General features: G+C 53.1%; 1 protein-coding gene across 6 annotated transcripts in view; it reads left to right on the forward strand.

Moving 5' to 3' along the window:
* Positions 1 to 12290: 12290 nt before the first annotated feature.
* Positions 12291 to 15766, forward strand: part of ADAMTS10 (ADAM metallopeptidase with thrombospondin type 1 motif 10) — a 32679-nt gene continuing 29203 nt past the window's right edge. For 3 of the 6 annotated variants that reach the window (XR_004433577.1, XM_033195832.1, XM_033195833.1), the window contains exons 1-2: positions 12353 to 12408; positions 14814 to 14924. The gene's annotated coding sequence lies outside the window, so the exon portion shown is untranslated. Of the gene's footprint in view, positions 12409 to 12460; positions 12592 to 14813; positions 14925 to 15766 lie in introns of those variants that run through there. The other 3 variants (XM_033195830.1, XM_033195831.1, XM_033195834.1) reach the window with 3 other exon arrangements.

A 15766-nucleotide genomic window follows, 5' to 3' on the forward strand; every position in this document is an offset into this window, starting at 1 on the left:
CGCCATCACCATCATCACTGCCATCACCGTCTTCATCACAACCATCACCATCATCATCCCCACCATCATCACCACCACCATCATCACTGCCATCACCGTCTTCATCACAACCATCACCATCATAATCACCATCATCATCCCCACCATCACCACCACCATCATCACTGCCATCACCGTCTTCATCACAACCATCACCATCATAATCACCATCACCATCACCATCATCACCATCATCACCATCACCATCACATCATCATCACCATCACCATCATCATTATAATAATCACCATCATCACCGTCAGCAGCAGCACCATTAACACCATCATCATCACCATCATCAGCATTACCATCATCAGTATCATCACCATCATCATGGCCATGACCATCATCACCATCAGTAGCAGCAGCCCCACCATCATCAGCACCATCAGCACCACCATCATCATCACCATCATCATCATCATCACCATCACCATCATCATTATATTGATGAGATTTACTGTGCACTTACTGGATATCAAGTCCAGTTCTAAGCGCTTTACATACATTGACCCTTTTACCCTCATAACAACACTATAAGGTGGGTACTATTACAGTCCTCATTTTCAGAGAGGATAAGTAACTGGCTGTGGTAGACTGAATGTTTATGTACTCCCAAAATTTATATGTTGAAATCCTAACTCCCAAGGTGATATTACTGGGAAGCAGGGCCTTTGAGAGGTAATTAGGTCATGAGGGTGGAGCCCTCATGAATGGGATTAGTGCTCTTACACAAGATACCTCAGAGAGTTCACTCACCCCTTTCGCCATGCGGGGCTACAGGAAGAAGACGGTGCTGACCTATGAACCAGGAAGTGGGCCCTAACCAGATATGAAGTTTCTGGCACCTTGATCTTGGGCTTCTCAGCCTCCAGAACAATGAGAAATAAATCTCTGTTGTTTATAAGCCACCCAGTTTATGGTAGTTTGTTACAGTAAGCAAAAGTCACTCAACTGATAAATAGCAAAGACAGATTCCAACTCAGATGCCTGGCCACCCCCAGGTAGGGGTGGGAGAATACCTCAAAACAATTGAATCAATTGGGCTTACATTTTTTTCTCCTGTAGCTGAACGAGGACTTGGAATAGGAGTTTAGAGGGAGTATAAAATATTCATTCTGCCAGACGCAGTAGCTCACACCTGTAACCCCTACAGCCCAGGAGTTCGAGACCAGCCTGGGCAACATAATGAGACCCCCATCTCTACAAAAAATTAAAAATTAGCCAAGAGTGGTGACACATACCTGTAGTCCCAGCTACTTAGGAGGCTGAGGTAGGAGGATCGCATGAACCCAGGAGGTTGAGGCTACAGTGAACCATGTTTGCACCACTGCACTCCAGCCTGGGTGACAGAACAAGACCTTGTCTCGAAAACATAAAATAGCAGAGCTGGGTGCAGTGGTTCATGCCTTTGGGATGCCAAGGTGGGCATTTTGGGATTCCAAGGTGGGCAGATTGCTTGAGGGCAAGAGTTTAACATCAGCCTGGCCAACGTGGTGAAACCCCATCTCTACTAAAAACACAAAAATTAGCCAGTTGTGGTATGCATGTCTGTAATCCCAGCTACTTCGGAGGCTGAGATAGGAGAATCGCTTGAACCTGGGAGGTGGAGGTTGCAGTGAGCTGAGATTGCACCACTGCACTCCAGCCTAGGTGACAGAGCAAGACTCAGCCTGCCTCAAAATAGTAATAATAATAATAATAATAAAGTAACAAAATAAAATATTCATCCTATTTCTCGCACATCTGAGCTTTAGGATTCATGTCTATGTGCCTCCCTCTGGGAGTACCAAGTCCCCACATTGGTACTGGTGGGACGTTTTCTCCAGCTGTGAATAAGCTGAGCTCTTCCTATTATAGAAATAACCTTGCTTGGCCATGGGGCGATGGGGGTGTGTGTTGGGACTAAACATGGGGCTAGTTATTCCAGGAGCTAGTTCAGAAATTAGGGAGTGTGCCCGGGCACGGTGGCTCATGCCTGTATTCCCAGCGTGTTGGGAAGCCAAGGTGGGCGGATCACCTGAGGTTAGGAGTTCGAGACCAGCCTGGCTAACACGGTGAAACCTCCTCTCTACTAAAAATACAAAAATGAGCTGGGCGTGGTGGTGGGCGCTTGTAATCCCAGCTACTCAGGAGGCTGAGGCAGGAGAATCGCTTGAACCCGGGAGGCAGAGCTTGCAGTGAGCCAAGAGCACACCACTGCACTCCAGCCTGGGTGACAGAGCAAGACTCCATCTCAAAAAATAATAATAATACTTGGCCTCTTCTACCAGACCCAGGCCACCCCAGGAAAGGTGTCTGAGACGGGGAAGCCAGGGATGCCTGGAGGAGACCAGATGCAGCCAGGAGGGTGTCTAGGAAGGATCAGGGTAAATCAACATTGAGTGAAGTCACAGAGACAGGGCGTCCCCCCAGTGCCCAGCACTCGGATCTCCTCAACACAGCTGTGCCCAATCAAACACCCCCTCCTGCCTCATCCTCATCCTCCTGTTATCCCATGCAGCCCGGACACCTGGGCGGTTTGGGGCACCCCCGCCCCCAAACTGTGACAACATCCACCCCACACTTGGGCCAGGCACACAAACCTCACATCTGCTCCAGTGACTGCCTGTTCTACAACCTGTTTCCACCCTTTCTATCCACTTCACCCCTACTGCTCCCTCCATGTGGCCTCAGGGACCTGCACGGAGCTGTCCAGCCCACCTATTGCGACCTGGTCCCCAGACTGCCTAAAGTTTTCTCCATGCCCCTACTCCAGCCTCCCATCTGGAGACCTCCTCCCCAAGTCTCTATTCTTCTCCTATCCCCAGTTCACCTCTCCCCACCCAGAAAATCTCTTTCCTAGGCTCCAGGCTGGGATACTTGTTTCTTTTATTTAATTATTATTACTATTTTTTTTTTTGAGATGGAGCCTGGCTCTATTGTCTAGGCTGGAGTGCAGTGGCACGATCTCAGCTCGCCACAACCTCCACCTCCCGAGTTCAAGTGATTCTCCTGCCTCAGCCTCCTAAGTAAGCTGGGACTACAGGCACGCCACTATGCCCAGCTAATTTTTTATTTTTAGTAGAGACAGGGTGTCACCATGTTAGCCAGGCTGGTCTCGAACTCCTGACCTAGTGATCCGCCCACCTTGGCCTCCCAGTGTTGGGATTACAGGCGTGAGCCAGCACACCCGGCCTACTTGTTTCCTACACAAGATTCTCTCTGGCTCACATCTATAATCCCAGCAATTTGGGAGGCCAACGCAGGCAGATCACCTGAGGTCAGGAGTTCGAGACCAGCCCAGCCAAGATGGTGAAACCCTGTCTCTACTAAAAATACAAAAATTAGCCAGGCACGGTAGTGCATGCCTGTAATTCCAGCTACTCGGAAGGCTGAGGTATGAGAATCGCTTGAACCTGGGTGGTGGAGCTTGCAGCAAGCCGAGATTACACCACTGCACTCCAGCCTGGGCGACAGAGCGAGACTCCATCCCCAAAAAAATAAAAATAAAAATATTCTCTCAAAGCTGTTTTTGCTGGAAGCCTTCCCTATCCCCGTAGGCATTGTGGAACTCCGGGTCCAGAAAATGCCTCTTTTTTTCCAAGGTGGACACTCCTTTCTTGGGGATATGAGACCAGCGCCCTCGCTCAGGGAAAGAACAGAGTAGAATAATAATAACCACAAAGATTTAAAAACAAACCAAAAAAAAAAAATTAAACAGATTAAAACAAAAAAAGAAAGATTAATAAACAGAAACATTTCTAAAAATCAAAAGCAAATGTTAATAAGGCATTTTAAAAATCAAAACAAAAAAAGTAAGATTAATAAACAAAATCAAAACAAAAACAGATTGGGTGTGGTGGCTCACGCCTGTAATCCCAACACTTTGGGAGGCTGAGGTGGGAGGATCACTTAAGGCCAGGAGTTTGAGACCAGCCTGGGTAGGTGAGACGTTGTCACTACAAAAAATTTTTTAAAATTAGCCAGTTGTGGTGGTGAATGCCTGTAATCCCAGCTACCCAAGAGGCTGAGGCAGGAGGATTAATTGTACCCAGGAGTTGGAGTCTGCAGTGAACTGTGATGGTGCCACTGCACCCCAGCCTGAGTGACAGCAGAAGACCTTGTCTCTTCAAAAACAAAACAAAAACAAAAACAAAAGGCCAGGTGCGGTGGCTCATGCCTGTAATCCTAGCACTTTGGGAGGCTGAGGCAGGCAGATCATGAGGTCAGGAGATCGAGACCATCCTGGCTAACATGGTGAAACCCTGTCTCTACTAAAAATACAAAAAAAAAATTAGCTGGGCATGGTTGGGGGCGCCTGTAGTCCCAGCTACTCGGGAGGCTGAGGCAGGAGAATGGCGTCAACCGGGAGGCGGAGCTTGCAGTGAACCAAGATCACATCACAGCACTCCAGCCTGGGTGACAGAGTGAGACTCCATCTCAAAAAAAACAAACAAACAAACAAACAAAAAAAAAGGCCTGTAATCCTAGTACTTTGGGAGACTAAGGCTGGTGGATCACCTGAGGTCAGGAGTCCGAGACCAGCCTGGCCCCAATATGGTGAAACCCCTTCTCTACTAAAAATACAAAAATTAACCTGATGTGGTGGCCGGTGCCTATAATCCCAGCTACCCAGGAGGCTGAGGCAGGAGAATCTACTTGAACCTGGCAGGCAGAGCTTGCAGTGAGCCGAGATCGTGCCACTGCACTCCAGCCTGGGCGACAGAGCGAAACTCCGTCTCAAAAAAAAAAAAAAAGAAAAGAAAAAGAAAAAGAAAAAAATTGTTTTAACTTAAAAAAATTGGCCGGGCGCGGTGGCTCAAGCCTGTAATCCCAGCACTTTGGGAGGCCGAGACGGGCGGATCACGAGGTCAGGAGATCGAGACCATCCTGGCTAACACGGTGAAACCCCGTCTCTACTAAAAAAAAAATACAAAAATCTAGCCGGGCGAGGTGGCGGGCGCCTGTAGTCCCAGCTACTCAGGAGGCTGAGGCAGGAGAATGGCATAAACCCGGGAGGCGGAGTTTGCAGTGAGCTGAGATCCGGCCACTGCACTCCAGCCCGGGCTACAGAGCGAGACTCCATCTCAAAAGAAAAAATATATATATAAAAAAAAAAAATTAAAAATCCAAACAAAATAATAAACAGTAATAACAAAAACAGAAATAATCATAATTGCTACCACTTACTTTGTGCCCAGCACTATGGTAATAAGCACTCTCCCATCAATAGTGTTGAATCCTCATAGCCACCTGATTAAGCCCATTTTCCAGATGAGAAAACTGAGGTGTGGAGAAGTTTAAATAATGGGCAAAGATCGGCAAGGTGGGATTTGAACTCCCAGTCCTCGGCATTAAAAGATGAAGGAGGATGAAACATTAGTTGTGAACTATCACCCTACACAGAGACCAGCCTTACAGAGGTGTAAAGGTTGAGGTCTAGAGCAGCTTGAGCCGAGTATGTTGCACGTGGAGCATTTAGGGGTTGTGTGGGTTGAGAAACCTCCAGATAGCTGGGGGCTTCCAGCCATGGGGACTTTCAACTGTTGTAGGACACTGACCTGGCAACCACCGAACCCTTTTGGGCCCCCAAAACTGCATGAGGCAGGGGTGAAGCAGGTGGATCCAGCCCTCAGATCATTCTGGGTTCAACTTGCAAGATAAGATTATCTCTGATATCCGAGTGAAGGCAGATGAACGTGTGTTTTGTTTTGGTTTGGTTTGGTTTGGTTTTTTTGAGATGAAGTCTCGCTCTTGTCCTCCAGGCTTGAGTGCAATGGCGCAATCTTGGCTTGGTGCAACCTCTGCCTCCTGGGTTCAAGCGATTCTCCTGCCTTGGCCCCGCGGATTAGCTGGGATTACAGGCACACACCACCACACCAGGCTAATTTTTGTATTTTTAGTAGAGACAGGACTTCACCACATTGGCCACGCTGGTCTAGAACTCCTGACCTCAGGTGATCCGCCCGCCTGGGCCTCCCAAAGTGCTGGGATTACAGGCGTGAGCCACCACGCCTGGCCAAATGTGTGTTTTGAATTTCAAGAGGAAGCGGGGTGGGGGTGGGAGAGTTGTGTTTCCTCTGCCAGGAGGGGTTTGAGTAAATATTCACTCCAAGAGAATCCCGTAGGAAACTGAGACCTCCCCTTCCCTGTCTCCCATGTCCAGGATTTTGGGCAGGACGTGGCCCCAGCTTGAAACTCCCTTCCTCCCTGTCTTTAACTGCCGAAGCCTTCCCTGCCCCTGAAACTTGGAGGTGAATTTTGCTTTCAACTGACCTTGAGAAGGCATGATTTATCTCCACATTTAAGGGGATATCAAGCCACAGAGCTGGGGAAAAACGCTCAGCAGATGGGCTAAGGGTTAGGAGCTCCATTGTCAGGTGTAGTGACTTATGCCTGTGATCCCAGGACTTTGGGAGACCAAGGCGTGAGTATCACTTGAGCCTAGGAGTTCAAGACAAGCCTGGGCAACACAGCAAGACTCCATCTCTACAAAAAAATTAAAAAATTAAGCGAGCATGGTGGCGCCTGCTGTAGTCCCAGCTACTTGGGAGACTGAGGTGGGGGGATCGCATGAGCCCCGGGATTTGAGACCAGCCTGGGCAACATAGCAAGACCCCATCTCTACAAGAAAAATATTTTTAAATAGCCAGACAAAAGAGTGCATGCCTGTAGTCCCCGTTTCCTGGGAGGCTGAGGTAGGAGAATTGCTTGAGCCTGGGAAATTGAGGCTGCAGTGAGTCATGAGTGTGCCACTGCACCTGGGCCACAGAGCAACACCTTGGCTTACTGCAACCTCCGCCTCCCGGTTCAAGCGATTCTTTCGCCTCAGCCCCCTGAGTATGGGATTACGGAATAGCTGGGATTACAGGTGCGCACCACCGCACCTGGCTAATTTTTGTACTTTTGGTAGACACGGGGTTTCACCATGTTGGGCAGGCTGGCCTCAAACTCCTGACCTCGTGATTCGCTCGCCTCGGCCTTCCAAAGCGCTGGGATCACAGATTACAGGCGTGAGCCATCGCGCCCCGCCGATTATCATTACTTCTATTTTCCTAGTTCCTACCGTCCAAGGGCAACAATGGAGTTCCATTGCGCCCTCCTGTGGCAGAGCTGCAGTACTGCATCCCTACGCACCACATCACTCAGGGTTCTAAAGGTTGCAAAGAATCGGAAAAACATTTTTTTTTTAAAGTCACTCCAGGCTGATTTACATAAAAAGAGAATGGGCACAGGAACCTTGCAGTTACTGTGCACTCCTCCTAGAACGCCTTCACACTCACACTGCTTTTTTTTTTTTTTTTTTTTTGAGACAGGGTCTCACTCTGTCGCCCAGGCTGGAGTACAGTGGCACGTTCACAGCTCACTGCAACCTCGAATTTCCTGGCTCAAGTCATCCTCCCGCCTCAGCCTCCCAAGTAGCTGGGACTACAGGTACGCACCACCATGCCCAGCTAATTTTTTTTTTTTTTCCAGTAACAGGCTCTCTTTCTTAACATTCAAACCATAACGTCATTGTCACCTCTTCTGAGAGCCCTTTTATTTGCTAGTGAGCCTATTTATTCAACAGTGGCCACTAACTGTGGGCGAAACCCTGCTAGGCACTCAAGGATACTGCTGTGGACCACACAGACGAAAACCCCTTCCCTCACGGAGCTGGCATTCCGGTGGGAGACACAAGAAGTCAGCAGATATAAGTATTTCATAGAGTACGTCCAGTAGTGACTCATGTTAAGAGTAAAAGAAATTGCGGAGTGCGAAAGAAAGCCCGTTGGGGTGTCATGTTGAAGTGAGGGGATCAGTGCAGGCCTCCCTAAGGAAATGATGTTTGAGTCAAAACTTGAAAGATGGCCAGGTGCAGTGGCTCACGCCTATAATCCCAGCACATTGGGAGGCTGAGGCAGGCAGATCACTTGAGGTCAGGAGTTCAAGACTAGCCTGGCCAACGTGGCAAAATCCCATCTCTATTAAAAAAACAAAAATTAGCCAGGCGTGGTGGCGCGCGCCTGTAATCCCAGCTACTTGAGAGGCTGAGGCAGGAGAATCGCTTGAACCCAGAAGGCAAAGGTTGCAGTGAGCTGAGATCGTGCCACTGCACTCTACTGAGATCACGCCACTGCACTCCAGCTTGGGTGACATCGAGACTCTGTTTCAAAGAAAAAAAAAAAAAAAAATTCAAAGGCAAAACAGACTTGGCCATGGAATATGGGGGTTAGGGAGGCAGGGTGTTCCTGGCAGAGGGAACAGCAAGTGCAAAGGCCTTGAGGCAAGACGGTGACCTTTGTGGGATGGAGACTGTTGTTCCTGGCCATGTCCCCAGTACCTGGATCAGCACCTGACACAATATAGTGTTCAATAAAGAGTGTGACTGGATTAAAGCCCATCTATGGGCTTCAGGAACAGCCTGCTCAGGGCTCAAATAATGATAGCCCCAGGGCCATTACTCTCCTCCATCTGGTGACTTCATTCATTTTTTATTTTTATTTATTTACTTAATTTTTTTTTTTTTTTAGACAGAGTCTCACTCCGTCGCCCAGGCTGAATTGCAGTGGCCCAATCTCAGCTCACTGCAACCTCCACCTCCGTGACTCAAGCCATCCTTCCACCTCAGCCTCCCAAGTAGCTGGGACCACAGGCATGCACCACCACGCCCTGGCTATTTCTCTGTATTTGTTAATAGTGATGGGGGTCTTGCCATGTTGTCCAGGCTGGTCTCGAACTCCTGAGCTCAAGTGATCCACCCACCTTGGCCTCCCAAAGTGCTGGGATTACGGGCGTGATCCCACATTTCCAGCTGGCTTCATTCTTATAAGAGGCCTCCCCCTGTTGTCTAAGATAGGGATTCAGCTTCAAATCCATCCCACTCAAGACACAAAAGTCAGGCCAGACTTAGCTCACAGCTGTAAATCCCAGCACTTTGGGAAGCTGGGGCAGGGAGACTGCTTGAGGTCAGGAGTTCAAGACCAACCTGGGCAAGAGAGAGAGACCCTGTCTCTACAAATCGAGGCCAGGCACAGTGACTTACACCTGTAATCCCAACATTTTAGGAGGCTGAGGTGGGAGGACTACTTAAGGTCAGGAGTTCAAGACCAACCTGGCCAACAGGGCAAAGCCCCATCTCTACTAAAAGTACAAAAATTAGCCGGGCGTGGTGGCTTGTGCCTGTAATCCCAGCTACCTGGGAGGCTGAGGCAGGAGAATCGCTTAAATCCGGGAGATGGAAGTTGCAGTGAGCCGAGAACACACCACTGCACTCCAGCCTCGGTGACAGAGACTCCGTCTCAAAAAAAAAGAACTTAATCGGGCATGGTGGCTCACATGTGTGGTCCCAGATACTCAGGAAGCTGAGGCAGAAGGATCACCTGAGCTCAGGAGTTCGAGGCTGCAGTGTGCTGTCATCACACCACCTCACTCTAGCCTGGGCAACAGAGCCAAGATCTTGTCTCAGAAGAAAAAGACACAAAAAGGCCAGGCGTGGTGGCTCAAGCCTGTAATCTCAGCACTTTGGGAGGCCGAGGCAGGCAGATCACGAGGTCAGGAGTTTGACACCAGCCTGGCCAAGGATAGTGAAACCCCGTCTTTCCTAAAAATACAAAAATTAGCCAGGCGTGGTGGCATGCACCTGTAGTCCCAGCTACTTGGGAGGCTGAGGCAGGAGAATTGCTTAAACCCAGGAGGCAAAGGTTGTGGTCAGCCGAGATCGCGCCATTGCACTCCAGCCTGGGCAACAGAGCGAGACTGTGTCTCAAAAAGAAAAAAAAAAAGAAAGAAAAGAAAAAAGAAAAGACACAAGTCTGTTTCCCAAGACTCACCGCAAAAGCCCCAACACAGCACCCTGGGGCTTCAGGTGCCGACACTGCTTCCCCTAAACAATCTGCCAGGCCTTAGAGGGCCACACGCCCTCGAGGAAAAAAAGAGTCCCCCCTCCTCCCCGCAGGGACGTCTGGGGCTGTGGTGGGAAGTAGTGAGTGTAGAACTCTCAAAGTTTCACAGAGTAATTAAATAATGAGAGGTTTCACAGCTAGGAGTGCCAGAACCTGGGAGCGCCTGGCTCAAAGCAGCCCTGAAATTCCCAGCGCGGTCTGGAAGCCACCCATCCTTAAGAGGAGGGACAGTGGGCTGGGCGCAGTGGCTCACGCCTGGAATCCAAGCACTTTGGGAGGTAGAGGTGATTGGATCACTTGAGGTCAGGAGTTCGAGACTGGCCTGGCCAACATGGTAAAACCGCATCTCTACTAAAATATAATTAGCCAGGCACGGTGGCGGGCGCCTGTAATCCCAGCTACTCGGGAGGCTGGGGCAGGAGAATTGCTTGAACCCAGGAGGTGGAGGTTGCAGTGAGCTGGGATCACGCCACTCGACTCCAGCCTTGGCAACACAGCAAGGCTCCATCTCAAAAAAAAAAAAAGTAGGGACAGGTGGCTGGACCAGTCACTAGGCTAACAGTAGGAGCCTTTAGCAGCACGACAAAGAAAGGAAGCCACCACCTCTTTCATGGAGAAAGAGGGCCATAGGTAGTAGAAGAACAGCTAACAGAGGCCAGAAATGGCTGACTTAGACTCGTTCCTCAAATGGGGGCCCGAGAGGCCCTGGTGGGAAGGAGGGAGTGTGGGGAGCAAACAGGAGGATGGGGGCTGTCCCTCTGGTCTAGCCTGGGGTCCCAGGAGGTTGGGGTAAGGTAATGTGGTAGGAACTCCAGGAGTCTGGTATTTATGCAGCGCCTGCTGTATGCGTGAGTAATGACATGTCATTCCAGGTTCAAAAGGAAAAATTCCGAGTTGGGAAGCTGCCCTCCTGGTCTCAGCTGTGTCCCTGGAACCCAGCACGTAACAACAAATCTTTGCTGCAGAATGAAACCCCTCCTCCAACCCCTACTCCAGCCCTGAAAAGGCTGTTATTACCCCCACTGTGTGGATGAGTAAACCCAGACTCAGAGAAAGCCAAGGCCAAGGCTCTGCCCAGCTCCCCGGGAGGCGTTCCTGGGAAATGCCTGGAATTGTGAGGCCTGGGGGTCACCGCCCTTCCCTGGAACCAGGCAGTGTACCAGGCACCTGGGGTTCAAATCCCAGCCCTGCCCCAACCATCCAGGTCCTCCTCATTCATGCATTCGTTCATTTTATGGAGCCAGACCCAGAGTGACCAAGACCCAGAAGGCTCCGGTTCCAACAGAATTTCCACTCTCCCCCTCTCTGTGGCCTCAGTTTCCTCATCTGTGAAATGGGACCAGCTGGGCCTACATCACGGCGAAGGAGTTAAGGTACAGAGACCAAGGCCAGGCCCGTGACAGATCAGACCCCCTGAGAACTCAGAGAGGGCGGGGCCGAGCTGGGACTTATTTCCCGCCCCGGGCACCGTGCCTGGCACACGGGAGGCGCCCAATAAATGCTTGTCTGAGCCAGGCCCAGCCCTCAATAAATAACAGCTGTTGTTGATGCCGCAGAGGCTGGCGAGGAAGTGGGCTCTCCCCGCCCCGACCCCACATCATGCTCCCATCCCCCCTCCCGCCCCATTCCTTACACCCCCCTCCACTCCTTCCCGTTGCCCCCAACCCAGCTCAGCCCGTTCCTCCAGGGCCCCATTTCCCGCCACCCCACTCAGCCCCTTCCTCCAGGCCCCCACCTCCCCCCACCCTACTCAGCGCCTCCGCCAGGCCCCCACCTCCCCACACCCCACTAAGCCCCTTCCGCCAGGCCCCCACCTCCCCACACCCCACTAAGCCCCTTCCTCCAGGCCCCCACCTCCCCGCACCCCACTCAGCCCCTCCTCCAGGCCCCCACCTCCCCGCACCCCACTCAGCCCCTCCTTCAGGCCCCCACCTCCCCGCACCCCACTCAGCCCCTCCTCCAGGCCCCCACCTCCCCGCACCCCACTCAGCCCCTTCCTTCAGGCCTCCATCTCCCCCTGCCCCTTTCCATTCAAACTTCCCCCTCCCCCAACCTCTCCCTTCTCTTCCTCCCTTTCCCCGAACCCCCACCCACCCAATTCTACCTCCATCCCCATCCCCCACCTGATTCTTTCTCCCCTCTCCCGTCCATTCTCCCCGCCGCCACTCGACTTCCCCCGCTTCGTCCCCTCCCCACCCCCCGCGGTTCCCCAGCCCCCTCCCCCGCGGCGGGGGCGCTGGTCCCGGGCGGGGCGGCCCGAGTTCCCGGGTCCCTGGCTGGGGTCCAGTCCGCGGCCCAGGCCGGGCGGCGGCGGGCGGGCGGGGTTTCTGGCCGCGCGCGGTTTGGGGGTTTTTTTATAACCCTGGCAGGCGGCTCAGGAAGTGCCTTCCCCGCGCCCCCTCCCCCGGCCACGCCGCCGCGCTCGCTCGCTCCCTCCCTTCCTGCGCGCGCGGGGCGGCGAGACAGCGGCGGCGACGGCGCGGAGGCCCCGGGCGCGGCGCAGGTAGCGGCGCGGGCGGGGGACCCGGGGTGCGTGACTCGGTGGGACTTTGTGTGTCCTCATCGAGCGGTGAGGGCGTGGGGCTGTGGTGTCCTGGATGGGGGAGGGCGTCCCGCTGTGCGATTCGCGTCTGTGGCTGAGGTCTTCAAGTGCGCGCGCCACTGATCGCGCCCGGGGTCGCCGTGGGTATGTTTGCTCTGTGTGTGTGTGTGTGTGTGTGTGTGTGTCCGTCCACGTAGGGGCGGAGTGGTTGTGCATTACATGTGTGTGTCAGTGCCTGGGGATGAGTCTGTTGTGTGTCTGCCTGTGTGTGTGGACAGTGTGTGCGCATAGGGGTTTGCTGTGTGCGCGCAGATTTGGAGATGTGTGTGTGTGTGTCTGGGTTTGTGTGTGTGTCCCCAAGCATGTGTGCGTTTGTCTCTGAGTGTGATGAGTGTGTAAATGCCTGTGTATGTGTGTCTGGTGGGGGGGGGTGTCTAGGTCTGTGAGACTTGTGAGTTTGTCTCTGGTTTGGTGTGAGCATGCAAATAAGTGTGTATGTGTCAGCGTGTAGGCCTGCGTGTCTGTCTCCTCGGGTTGTCTGTGTATGTGTGTGAGTGAGTATGTCTGTGTGTAGGCCCCAGGTGCGCGTATTTGTGTGGCAGCGTGTTTCTCTGGCTTGTCCCGTGTGTGCGCGTATAAATGAGTGTGTGTTTACACATGTCTGGGAGTGTGTGGTTGTGTGTTCCCATGTGTTTGTCTCTGGGTGTGTGGAGTGTGCACTGAGCCTGTCGGCGTGTACGTCTGCGGTGGAGGCGTCCTGGCGTCTTTTGTGGGTCTGCAGTGCCCAAGCGCCTGTCTCTGGTTGCGCGGGATGTGTGTGTCGCTGCCAGTGTGTGTTTGTGTGTCTGGGTGTGGGAGTGGCGCCGCCCACTTCCCCTGAGTTGGTCACTGAGGCCACAGCCGTCTGTCTCAGGGTGTCTCCAGCGGTCGGGCTCAGGGCCTTTAATTAGCGGCCGGTTGTGGGGGACCAGCCCGGGCGCCGGCCCCCTCCTCCCGCAGGCCCCGGCTGGGCCTTTGTCTGCTCTCCGGCAGGGGCTGCCTCCTGCCGGCCGGGCCAGATGTGCAGCCGGTAGGAGGCCGGCAAGCTGGGGCCTCTGCCTGAGTAGACGCGGCCTTGGCCTCCACGGGGGACCGTCCGTCGGCCCTGTCCGCGCAGCCTGGCGGGAGAGGTCTGGGTGTGGAGCTGAGGGTCCCTTCAGGATCCCCGGGATGGGATGGGACGGGACAGAGCCTCTGTTTCTAAGCCACTTCCATTTCCCGGAGGCATATCCTTCTCCAGGCCTGGCACCCTCCCCCACGCTGGCCACCTCCCTCCTGCCTTCGGGGAGGAGGGGCTGGAGGAATGGCCAGGCCTGGGTACACACACACACACACACAGGGTCACACACATACCATAATGCACATGGAGTCACACGCTCATAGTCACACACAGGGTCACAGACTCGCATACATGCTGTAACGTACATGCAGTCACACACATACGCCACAGCGCACGTTCCTCACTGACGTCCTGTTGTCCACCACCATCTCTGTCCCTGAGCCTCTTTCAAGCTTCATCTTCTGCCCCAGACCCACTGCCTTGTTCATGTCCCCCCACCACCCGGTGCCCCGGGCTGTGTCACACCTCTGCACTACCCTGTGGGCGGGACCCCAGCTCAGACACCTGTGAGCCTTCTGCAGATCCCCTTCCTCCCCCCACCCCATACACTGTGTGCAGGTGAGTCCCCTTCCCCTGTCCTCACCCCCCATGCTGTCCCAAGCCTTGTCCTTCCATGATGTCCCAAGCCTTGTCCCTCACACCCCATCTGAGCCCAAAGCACAGAATGGGGGGTGAGGGTTTTGGGAGGAGCGCCTCACTTCAGAGGACAGTGATGAGGACTGTGAGGGTCTTAGGGAGATCGGGACAGACCCAAAGACACTCTAGACAAGACCAGAGAGAGCCCCTAAAGGAGGAGGACGAGGCACCAGGCCTGGCAGTGCAAGAACAGGAGAGGAGGGAGGGAGCCAATGGGAGAAAGGGGTGAGGTCCCTGCTTTACTTGCAATGAGAATGTTGCTACCTTTCAGGGATGGCTTAGGGCAGGAGCAGGGGTCAGAGGTGCCCAATCAAGAAGGGCCTTGATCTGGGAGTTGGTTGATACCTCCAAAGAAGGAATAAGAGAGAAGCAGCAAGAAGAGAGGGAGAGGGAGAGGAAGTGGGTTTTTTTTGGAGGGGGTTCATTAGGAACAGAAGAAAGAAAAAGTCTAAGAGGAGGTTCTCCAGGGGCAGAGAGAGGGTCCGAATTTCCTCAGCGATCCCTCAACTACAGACCCAGCTCAGTGCTGAAGACCAGCCCAGCTCCTCCTCTTTGACCCCTCCCTGCCCAGGCTCCAAAGAAGAAGAAACAAAGACCGAGAGAGGCCCAGGTGCAGGGAGCAGGCGAGGGAAGGATCCGTACAGGAGCCCAACACCACTCCACCAACTGAAGCCCCCAAAAGGTAAAAAAAAAAAAAAAAAAAAAAAAAGAGAGAGAGAAAGAGAGAGGCCAGGTGCTGTGGCTCACACCTGTAATCCCAGCACTTTGGGAGGCCAAGGCGGGCAGATCGTGAGGTCAAGAGATCGAGACCATCCTGGCCAACACAGTGAAACCCCGTCTCTCCTAAAAATACAAAAATTAGCTTGTCATGGTGGCGCACACCTGTAGTCCCAGCTACTCAGGAGGTGGAAGCAGGAGAATCGCTTGAACCCGGGAGACAGAGGTTGCAGTGAGCGGAGATCGCACCACTGCACTGCAGCCTGATGCCAGAGTGAGATTCTCTCTCAAAAAAAAAAAAAAAAGAACAACAAAAGGAAGGGACATTAGCCCAGCTAAAGAGTGCAATGGGGTCACAGAATATCTGCGAGTGAGCTCCCCGTCACTAGAGGGATCCAAGCAGAAGTGGGGAATGTGGGCTTCTCAGTCCATCAGCAACTTGGCAAAAACCTGGCTCCCTCCCTCGGGGCTGAACTGCCCTGTTTGGGGATTGACTCTCAGACTTGGCTGGGCTGCAAAGAAAACAAGACTCTGTGATTAAGGGATTTTGCACAGAGGAGGAGGAGGGTGGAGACAGGAGGGTGGGGGAAGAGGGTTTGGCACAGGTTGGTGGCCCAAAGTGGTGTCTGCGGCAGGCTGGCCTGGGGCAGATGCTGGAGAGACTGAGACCTGCAGGGCAGGCTGGCTTGGAGCCTTGAAAAGGAAGAATCTGAAAAGAGGACGGAAACACAGGGCGGAGGAGAGGCGTGGGAGGGTGGGGGTGCTACCCAGTGTGGAGAATCCAAAGACAGGGCCCAAGACAGTGGG

Source organism: Trachypithecus francoisi, unplaced genomic scaffold, assembly GCF_009764315.1.
Source record: "Trachypithecus francoisi isolate TF-2019V2 unplaced genomic scaffold, Tfra_2.0 Lachesis_group5, whole genome shotgun sequence".
NCBI classification, from domain to species: domain Eukaryota; kingdom Metazoa; phylum Chordata; class Mammalia; order Primates; family Cercopithecidae; genus Trachypithecus; species Trachypithecus francoisi.